The sequence below is a fragment of the Lactuca sativa genome, chromosome 7 (genome assembly GCF_002870075.4).
Source record: "Lactuca sativa cultivar Salinas chromosome 7, Lsat_Salinas_v11, whole genome shotgun sequence".
Classification (NCBI taxonomy): Eukaryota; Viridiplantae; Streptophyta; class Magnoliopsida; order Asterales; family Asteraceae; genus Lactuca; species Lactuca sativa.
Window position 1 is genome coordinate 188,064,245 of NC_056629.2, and position 11,010 is coordinate 188,075,254.

Consider the following 11,010-nt stretch of genomic DNA (forward strand, 5'->3'; position numbering starts at 1 on the left):
AAAGATTGTTGGATTTAGAGTATAAACTAAGGTTGGACCTTGTTTATTCGTTAGCTGTGTTCTAGCACTTATTGTAGGACATTGAGCTGTAATTTATCTGATTTCGTGAGACATGTGAGTCTTCTCACTATACTATGTATGATGCCCGTTGTCTTTATGACTCTTGCATTGGTATGTTGGGTTGGGTCTATGTGTATGTTGGGTTGGGCCCATTTATATGTTGGGTTGGGTCCGTTTTATGTTGGGTTCGACACGTTTATATGTTAGAGTAGGCCTGTTTGTATGATGGATGGGCCCAGATATGAGGGTGGGGCCCAATATGTGGGTAGGGTCCAATATATATGGTATGTGGTATTTTGGGGGATTCATTATGCTTTATGCTTACGGTTTTATGGTTTAAACATTTTCAAGTACTTCCAGGTTCAATGGGAAGGACCCGGATTGACTACACCGCATCCCCTAATGGTTTTTCCACACTGGTTATTATTATTATTATTATTATTATTATTATTATTATTATTATATATTAAAGAAATGAATGTTCGAATTAGTAAACTTGCTATTTTTTTGGCAGAATTGGTCCCTATACTATTGTTGGGCTTCAAAGTTAGGAATAGTAAATTTGGATGTTTTTTGGCAACTTTACTCCTCATTCTCTAGCCATTTTGACACTTTTGGTCCTTGCAATCAATATTTTTACACTTTTTAGGAACCTTTTAATATTTAAAGTTTGGCCACATAAACTTTAACGGTTTGACAACTTTGATCCCTTTTCTAAAAAGTTGCTAAATCCTACCCCTTTATTTTTTTAGCCATTTTGACACTTCTAGTCCTTGCAATCAAAACTTTTACATTTTTTTCATAAAAACATGAAAAAAACAGTCTGTGATAAAGCCCAGACTTTTCATCCTTGCACTATCTACAACTGTCATATTTATCGATTCGGAAACAACATTGAAAGTTTCTGGCCCCCGCATAGCGTGGGTAGCCTTTCTAGTTATTATTATTAGAGTAAATTATTGAAATCGTCCCTGTGGTTTGGTCAAAATTGCACGTTTGGTACCTAACTTTTTTTTTGCATTCAGATCGTCCCTGTGGTTTGATTTTATGTGTCGGAGCTTGAGGCGTCTGTACCCATGATAGACGAAAAAGTTATGCAAGAAGATGAGGTGGGTAGGAAAGAAGAAAACAGAGGTCCGACGGCTTGCAGGATCGAGAGGGAGAAAGAAGAGGGAATTAATCTGATACCATATTAGAATGATATTTTCCCTTAATTAGCACACGAAACATTCAAGAATAAATAGATACAAGATACAAAGAGTATAGGCTAGGTTTGGCTATTCTAACAAATTGGGCTATTGAAATGGGCTATATAAATAATACAAATATATACACTAAAACAATCGTGCAATTTTGACCAAAGCACAGAGACAATTTCAGTAATTTACTCTTATTATTATTATTTTACTTTGATGATTGAAAGACACATTTTACTCTGATTGGTTTGGAGCAAATGGTTGTATGGATATAATGGTTTAAAAAATGAAAATTGTATCGGTATTTTTGGGGATGTTACATAGCACTTAGGAACCGATTGCTATTTATTTATGTTTTCAAATCACTTATTGTTACTAAATTGTTTGTTTTGTCCGGAAACATGCGTTCCTGAAATAAATATCTTTGTGTCCTCTTTAACAGCTTTTTCTCCGATATTGTTTTTCCTATTTGTTTAGGATAAACACCGAAATTAAATTCGATGATAAAACAAACTCTTCAGGTCCATAAACCATTTTGTAGTCTCCTACTTAAAAAAAATTTGGCCATCTAAAAATATTGTCGTATTTGGTCAAGAAACATTTTATGTATAAGCAAGTCGTCCCCTTGAAATGAAGGCATGTCCAACAAATAACCAAAAACACTTCTTCGGAATGTTTCTCGACTCACACCCTCCAATCTTTCAAACACTTGCCATAGTTTACATCCGAAACCTTTCACATTAACCACAACTATAAATTATCGGGAGACGTGCTGAAATAAAACAAGTTGTTGAAAGGTATAAATATACAATGAAAATTAAAGAGAACTACTAAATAAAACTGAAAAAAAATCTAAACAGTAAAACTCATATATTATAAATTACACACAATAAATATAAAATAAAAATTGTGATCATAAACATTTCGCTATAAAATATCCAAGGTACAAGGTTGTGTTGAAGAACAAGGCCAATATACAACCATATAATGGACGCATATTGTATCAGAAATTTGTATATTCTTTTTTTTTTTTTTTTTGAAAGAGCAAATTTGTATATTCTTAACTGAAAACAAATATACAATGTTGATTCTTGTTTACTAAAAACTGAATATATTTATTAGAATATACAACTCCATATGCACGTTTTACGCATCAGCTACTTGTACAATCTCACATCTAGAGTTCTTAGCCATCTCAACTATGTAATACTCGAAAAATAACCTTTCAACAACTATTATATACTCGAAAATAATCTCAGATCTACGAGTTCTTCCAAATATCCTAAGGCTAACAATCAAATACTCGAAAATAACATTTCAACAACTATGGACACTTATAAAAAAAAAAATAAAAAAAAAAAATTAGCTATTGTTACTGTATGAGAGTGGGGGACAGGATTCTTGACGCCCTGCTTCATTTTCTCCCTCTCGTCAATGTGACGACCATGCTCCAAAAGACACGTCCGCTATTTTTTGTAAACGGTTTTTCTTCCTTTGGGAAACGATATGAAAGGACACGTCCGCTAGGCAGCCGGATATCCGTCTTTCAACCACCTGCAGCTTTTGTCTCCTATATTCCCATTGCCCTTCTTTTGTCTTTTGTGCATATGCCAGCTCATTCCAAGATACCATGCATCCTACGTCATCCCACCCTTTTAAACTAATTTGGATATAAAGTATGACCTGTAAATTTGTCAATTTGTGTATTCATTTGATGAAGGTATCGGCCACAAATTTGACTTGAAACGATTATATAATAAAAAATAAACTTTATTTTAATTTTTAAGATGTATTCGTATCGTGTCGTGTGTATCATAGATTCGTGTATTCATATATGGAATTGTTACATTTAATTTAAAGGTGGATCCATTTTTTTTTTGGATCTCATTTCCTAGATTAAATCCGAGATCCGAGCAACTGGATTCACATCTTGGACCCATCCAAACAATTCCTTATCCAAACCATGGGCCATGTCTGTCCTAACAATTTTTTTTTTCTTCAAAATCCATTAATTTTTTTTCTTTTATTTTAACATTTAACTTTTTTTTATTTATTAAAACCAATTATTATTCTTAATACCAATTTTAGTCTTATGGTTTCACACTCTGTTATTCTTACTGATTTAAAGTGAAGACACAAATGTTTCAAAGATTATTATTTTTTGTGTTCTTCTTTCTACCAAACAATTCGCATTTGCATCCTCAAATTTATGTTCTTTAAAGATTCGGATCCACATAATTATTCGGAAATGTGTCTAATCACCAACGTTTTCCAACATTTGTATCTTTCCGAGGTTTGCATTTTATTTCCTTCAAACTATTTAAATAAGGTCTTTGACCACCTTTGGACCAAAGATTTTCAGAATAAAGATCTAGAGCAGTCTTTTCCGACCTTGATTGACAAATCAATGGTCGTGCTTCGAAATTTCGGGTTCGCATTTTCATTGTCAGCATCACTTCGGTTTAGCATTAAGATTCTTCTCAAAAGCAATTTATCTGGTTTATCAGATATAATTTTCAATGTTTGTTCAGTTCAACAATACACCACCAAGTCTACTCATGCCTCGAAAATAATATTCTAGTTTTTATGGGTAGATGCTCACATCAAAGGGGGGCTTGTGATGCTCCATCATATCCGGCATATTCTTTTGCTCGATTTCATGGTGTGACATAATTATTGGTGTTTGGATTTTAAAGACATTTGAAGACGAAGATTTATTTGGTAATGTTATGTGACACGGATTTTTAGTCTTCACATATCAAATTTTTGGTATTGGTAGATGTTCTCCGGATTCATATTATGTACTTCCAAACTATGTTCTTCTGGATGTCTTATTTGTGTTACATCCAGATCAAATTTTATGATTATTCGAGTTTGGATTTATGATACTTTGAAGACGAAGATTCTTTTGGTGATGCAACGTGGCATTAGTTTTTTATCATTCCCGATCAAATGTTTGGCATTGCTAGACCTTTCTTCAAATCCATTTTAGTTATTATTCATACTTTACTTTAGGATGTTTCACATTTTCAGCAGGTTATTCATTAGAGATTATTTGGTGCGTTATGATTGAGTTCAAAATGTTGAAGCCTTTGTATGATCCGATATTGAACTCTTCGGTTCAACAGTCGAGGGAGAGATTATGAACGTGATCGGTTTTTGGAGACTAATCAGATTTAAAGATTGGGGTTTCATATTTTTACTCAAAGTTGGTTCCTCTTAATATTATTTGATGATAGAGATTTCATTATGTCACACCCCCGAACGGTGGCGAAAACGTCGGGCTGTGCGACTTTATCTTTGGATCACATTTATCAAACGTATAATGAACAATACAAAAATACATACATTTATTAATATTAAACATGAGTTAAATCGTTCTTATCCTTCTAGTATATCATTAAATCCAAAAAAAATGATATATATATATATATATATATATATATATATATATATATATATATATATATATATATGTCTCATAATAACTAAAGTAGTTGATAACTAAAACTTCCATACCTTCATGATATTCTCGCTTTTACGTTCCTGAAAATATATGTATTTTCAAGATACATTAACATATAGTCGGTGAGTTCAGTGGTTTTGACTTTGTGTACTTCAATAAAATATGTTTAATAAGTACACAGTTGTTTCATTAGTTCCAAAATGTTTTTTGTGATCAAAGTATATAGTTTATAAGTTTCTACCAACTTATATGTTGTTCCACAGTATTGTGTGCGTACTAGGTATAATTGTTTACTTATTGTATAAGTTCTATACCTACAATAATTCAAGCACTCTACGTATAAGTTTTTGTGGTACTTATACCTAATATTTATACTTTATATTGGACAAGTATAATATTCTACAGTGTAATAGGCACTACATGAGTCTACAACAATTGCTCCATGATGCTCAAGACCTTTGTTTTTGGTGCTGAAAGTGTCTCACCAGTTCATACGTTTCGTATGATTCATCAACATTAGACAACAAAACAAGAATATCTGGACAGTTTGTCACCCGATGTGTTTCGTAAACCGTTGGGTTGTAGCTAGCAACTACGGTTGGGAGTGTTAACCCGTATATATCTATACACAGCTTCCTCAATCACACGGGATTAGCGGTTACAGGTCAAGATTTTACTGAGATTTTCTAGGCTTAGTTGATGATTTGAATACCTTATGTAGAATTTTTGAGATTTAAAGGTTCCAACAGTGAAAGCATATATGTGTCTAAAACCTCAAGTTACTAGACCGTGTACACAGTATAACTACTGTATATAGATCAATACCGGGTTTTAACCAACGTAAAACCTACCAATAGTTCCATATCGTTGTATAATAATGATAAACAACATATTAAGCGGTTTATAATTATAAAACAATCAATAGCCCTTTTCGGTTCCTTATAAAAACTACATTTTTTGTTTTCATATAATACCGAGTATACTTTTTATGACGAGCATATATCTTCCCCCGAAAACATAAAAATAGTTTGAAGTGGGGTCGTGAAACCACTTTCGAAGCGTATTTTTACAGTAATTTGTCACAATTGGCATTTTAGCTAGGAAATTCTATTCCTATGTAACCATTCAACTATTGTAAAACTTATATTCTAAGTAAATCTCACTTAATGAATCTTTAGATTTACCATTCATGTTCATCAAAGAGTCTAAAGCCCTAAGATCCATGGCTTAAGTCCATGGTTGACTAAGAGTTTCATATTGGGCCTAATGGACCAATAAGTACCCAATTCAACCTCATGGGACATAGAAGCCCTAATTGGACCGAATTCATAAATCTAAAACATTTTGGACCACTTGGGTCTAGAATGATTCATTCTAACCCTAATGGGCCTTATTGGGCCATAACTAATCCAATTAACCTTAGTGAACCATAAGTCCCTCTCTTTTAATCTATTTGGGCCATAACCCATCTATGGAGCCCATTGGACCGAAAAATAATGATTGGGCCTTATAGTTTCGAACCAAGGCAAGAATTGGACCCAAACTACCCTACCCATTCCCCTAGCCCAACACCATCGGCCCATGAGTAAAAAAAGGAAACGGAGTTGACTTTGGAGTGCCACCTCCATAAAAATCCAACATACATCTAGGCTTTAAACCATCATGTATCCATGCTAGTCCTTTCACCATCTCTCTCCCCTCTCCTCTTCTACTCTCAGCCGAAGACAAACAAACACACACACACACAATACACTAAACTCTCTCAAACACTCTCAAAGATCATCCTACACCTTCTTCCAAAATCTCGAAATTTGCTTATGATTCAAGGAGGTTTTCACAAGGCAATCATCACTTCTTGAACTCCATAAGTTTGAAATCCACTCAAGAAAGCCTGCTAGGACCAAAATCTTCTCCATTTCTTCTTCAAAACCGAAACATCCAGAAAAGGTGAGTTCATACCCCCTATTTTCGGTTTTTACTTGTTTTCGGCGGAGAATACAAGTAAAATGTGTAGATCTATGTGTTAGATGCATGTTTTGTGTGAATACTTGGTTTATTTGGTAATAATGGGTTGATCTTAGCAAATCTTGAAATTTAAGTATTATCTAGGAAAGATCTATGAACTATTACATTATAAACATCACATTACCAAACCAAAAATGATTACATGTTTGAGATACAAAAAGTTCCAACAAAAAAACTTGATTAAGGGTCAAAATTTTCAAGAAAACAAAAGATAAGGGTAAAAAGTGACATTTATATTTTTATAGGGGCCAAACAGGCCCTATATGTATAAAAATATATTTTTATGCTAAACATACTTTTACAAGGGTCAAAAATGAAAATTTAAGCTTATTGGGCCAAACTTTTGGGCCTCACGGCCTTAGGGCCTAATTTGCGAAAAACATGAAGTTTTAAGGTTTAAAAATGTTATATGGCCAAATTTGGAGTCATAAATGTAAATAAACCACTTTTCTGCAAAACAAGTTCCTAAATGTGAAAATATAACTTTTTGGGCTAAAACCGTAAGTTTTTAGACATTGGGGACAAAACTGCAACTTTTTATAAGTTATGGACTAAAGTGTCATCTTTACAAAACTTTGGGCCTTAACTAAAAATTTGAGGATCATTGGACAAAAATGTCATTTTTTTTACAAACAGAAAGCTTCTTAACGTCGACTTGGTAAACTTTGAGCTATACAAACAACGAAACAAAATGAACGAACGGAATATGTTAATAATCAATTTTTGGGCTTAATGTTCATGATACCTGGCCGTTGGGCCCTAAGGGCCCAACTAAGTGTATATTGAGCCCAATGTTTTCCATGACATGTTTAGTGAGCCTTACGACCCACCTACATGTTAATTTGGGCCTAATTTATGGGTTACATGTTTATTGGGCCTTTCTGGCCCATTTTCATGCCTATTGGGCCTAAATTACCCTTTTATTATGTTATTGGACCATTGTGGCCCATTTACATGTTAATTGGGCTTGTAATGAAAATTCACATACTTTGTAGATAGTAAATATACCTCTACGTAGTTTATGAATTTGGATACTTACCTTTGGAATGGGAAATCTATAACCTATGCGTAAAACATTAAACATGGGAAAGAAAAACACATCGAATGGGAAAGGTTGAGTATCTAGTGAGACTTGTCGGTTGGCACCTTTGAGTGTACAATCGTAGCCTGTAGTTATAACCAGAGTTTCCTGGAGGGAAAGCGAGAGTTTGTGTATAGATCTATACGGGGTGACTCCCCACACCTGAGCTATTCGCTACAGTTAGACTCGGCTAGTCTAGGGTAACAAAATCTTGAGCAATACCGGCGTTTGGAAAATGCCAAGACGGGCGACTTAGTCTTTATCATGTATGGTTATAAAGGCTCATGTAGGGATTCAACAACACTTAAACACATAGAAGATTAATTCTTTAACTGTGTCAACACGAAAACACTTAATCAACGAGTCAAGAACCTAGACATTAAGGCATAAGGTAGAATTTCGTATATGCCCTTATTAAATGTCAAAATATCATATTTGCCTGGCCTAATATCTAAATATCAGATTTTCCCTTCTTAATATTTTTAAATATCATATATACATAAATCTATTTTTTTGATAATTTTTATTGATTTATATTTTTTTTCATAGTCTTAAGTCCTTATAATTGAAAATACATATGAAATGGATAATAATACCCTTTTGCTTCTAAATTCCAATACATCTCAGATCACACATGTTAATTTACTTTCATAACATCCTACTACTTACGATCTCAGCACATCCTCCTAATCCCCTTGTTGCCGCATCTTCCTTCTTAAAATTACACGCATCATGCATCAGGTAATCAGAAGGATTTGCAAGCAAAAGTTCTGTATCATCTGGGCCCCAGTTTGTGATGATGACTCTTAATGGATGTAGTATCTCTTCTTTAAGACGTGAACATAAAGCAACTTGGTTTTCAGTATCCATTATTTTGTTCCATCATCTTTCTGTATAAACAAGTCCAAGCTTCGGTACCCTTTCACACTATTAGAAATTCTTCCATATGCTATCTGAATAAAAACAAGATAACCTATTCATTTCAAACATCAAACAAAATAAAATAGTATTATGAAGTCAATTTGAGTATATACACCTTGATATTGCAGTATTTGGAGATCTTTAAATTGTGAGAGCTTTCTGATCAAGGCATTGCATTTGAAGCAAAAGTATCAGATGGGTTTGTTAAATTATCAACAGTAATAACAACTTTTAACATCCAATATGTCTGCTAAGAGCTTATGAACGATCATCTTACTTGGTGGCAAGCTGACAACTAAACAATTCATCAACAATTTCTTCTGAAATAGAAGTAAACCCTTTTTGGCTCTCATATCCAGGTCCTGCTAACTCAAATTAATAGCTTATATACAATATTTCAAAAGGGCTTACAAGTGATCAGTGACAAAGAAGAGATCCAAGACCTTGTTATATGGGTTTTTCATTACTTTCAAGCTTTTGAATTGTGAGCTCGAGTTCACAAATCACTTGTGTAACATCAATAAAATTGGATCTTTATATGTCAATTTTAGTTTTCGAAGGAAGAAGAAAGGGAAAAAGACGAAATGGTGGTAGTGGTTACCATGGATTAACCTTTTTCGATCAAGAGGGATGACCTTTAACAGATAAACTAGAGGTGGTTTAGAAGAATCAAGTAATTGCTTGAGATGGTTATTGACCGAGATAAAACGCAGGCAAAAACAATAGGGAACAAGATAAAAGCCATGTTTTTAACCGGCGATCCTATGAAGACGACCAGAAACCTCATCTCAAAGGATTCCTACGATTTACGATTTTGAACAGGTAAGGTAAGGGTATTAGGGTCTAGATAAGGGTATTATTGTCTATTTTATTATTTATTCTATTTTAAAAAATTTCAATTATAAAAAATGATTATTAAATAATAAAATCTTTTTAAAAAATAGATTTTGGCAAATACGATATTTTAAAACATTAGGAAGGGTAAATATGATATTTAGATTTTAAGTCGGGTAAATACGATATTTAAACATTTAATAAGGGTATATATGAAATTCTTCCAAGGCAGAAAATATCGGATTTTCTGGGAGAAATAGTCATATACAATTATCACTTATTCACGATACAATACATGCATACAAGTTATAACTATAAATTTCATACATGCATTTATACTAGATTTACACATCATTGTCAGACAATTTACAGAAAATATCGGATTTTCTGGGTTTTTACGAAAGATACAAGATTTCTATTCAACCATACTTATGAACTCACCAACATTATATATGTTGACCGTTTTCAAAATAACTTGTATTCTCAGGTAATCGTTAAGCTGGAAGATATGCGAGTGTGTTTGGTTTTGTTTATGTAATGTCACTTATCGTACTTTGAACAATTGGAATTTACGTATTTTAACAATGTACTTGATGTGAACAATGTTGGTTGTATTATGTAATATGGGTGATGAATGTGTTATGTTTCATCTATATTCATTGTGATGATTATTCAATTGTTAGTCACACAAGCCCCCGGACGTTTCCGCCATCTGGTTCGGGGTGTGATAGGTTGGTATCAGAGCAATGTTTATAGTGAACTAGCATGTCTAACCATACATGATATGCAACTATAAACACAATGGGACTAAACAACTCTGAACAAAACAAAAAAAATCAACACTTGTGTGCGCATATTACGATAATAACCTAACAACAATTAATAAAAGCTTCTGGAGGAGATTGAACACTATGGTTAAACCTGGGCAGTTATGTAGTCATATTAGGGATAAATATAGCCTGATCAACTATATTTATTTAGAATATGACCAACATGTTTTCGGGAGTAACTGTAGCGGGAAATGAATCCAAAAGCCTACCCACTCTCCAATAACTCTAGGGAATCCAAACACTAATAATGAAAAATACTATGAGAGTAATCAAAACATGTCTCGTTCCCATGCCCCATGCATTCACCATGGATGATGATCAGCAAGGGGTACACTTCTACCAAGCGCTAGTGGCTCAAGGAGTTCTTGAGGAGGACCCTGAAGAAAACCCCGAAGGGGGCCCTGCCATGGGTCAACAGGTGGGACCCGAAGTGGAACCGGGAGAGTATGTGGTAACTGATTATGAATACGACGAGTCTGACCGGGAGTCAGATGAAGGAAAGGATGTTGAGGAGGCGTGCAATGAACCCCACCTATCGAAAGCCCCATCAGATCCACACACGGTTTAGAGGGGTGATGCATACCATTTACGCTCTCT

At 33.9% G+C, this 11,010-nt stretch overlaps 1 pseudogene; it reads right to left on the bottom strand.

Annotated features, from left to right (window-relative positions):
* Window positions 1-2,687: 2,687 nt before the first annotated feature.
* On the bottom strand, window positions 2,688-10,722 carry LOC111921541 (ACT domain-containing protein ACR9-like; annotated as a pseudogene).
* Between the last annotated feature and the right edge of the window lie 288 nt (window positions 10,723-11,010).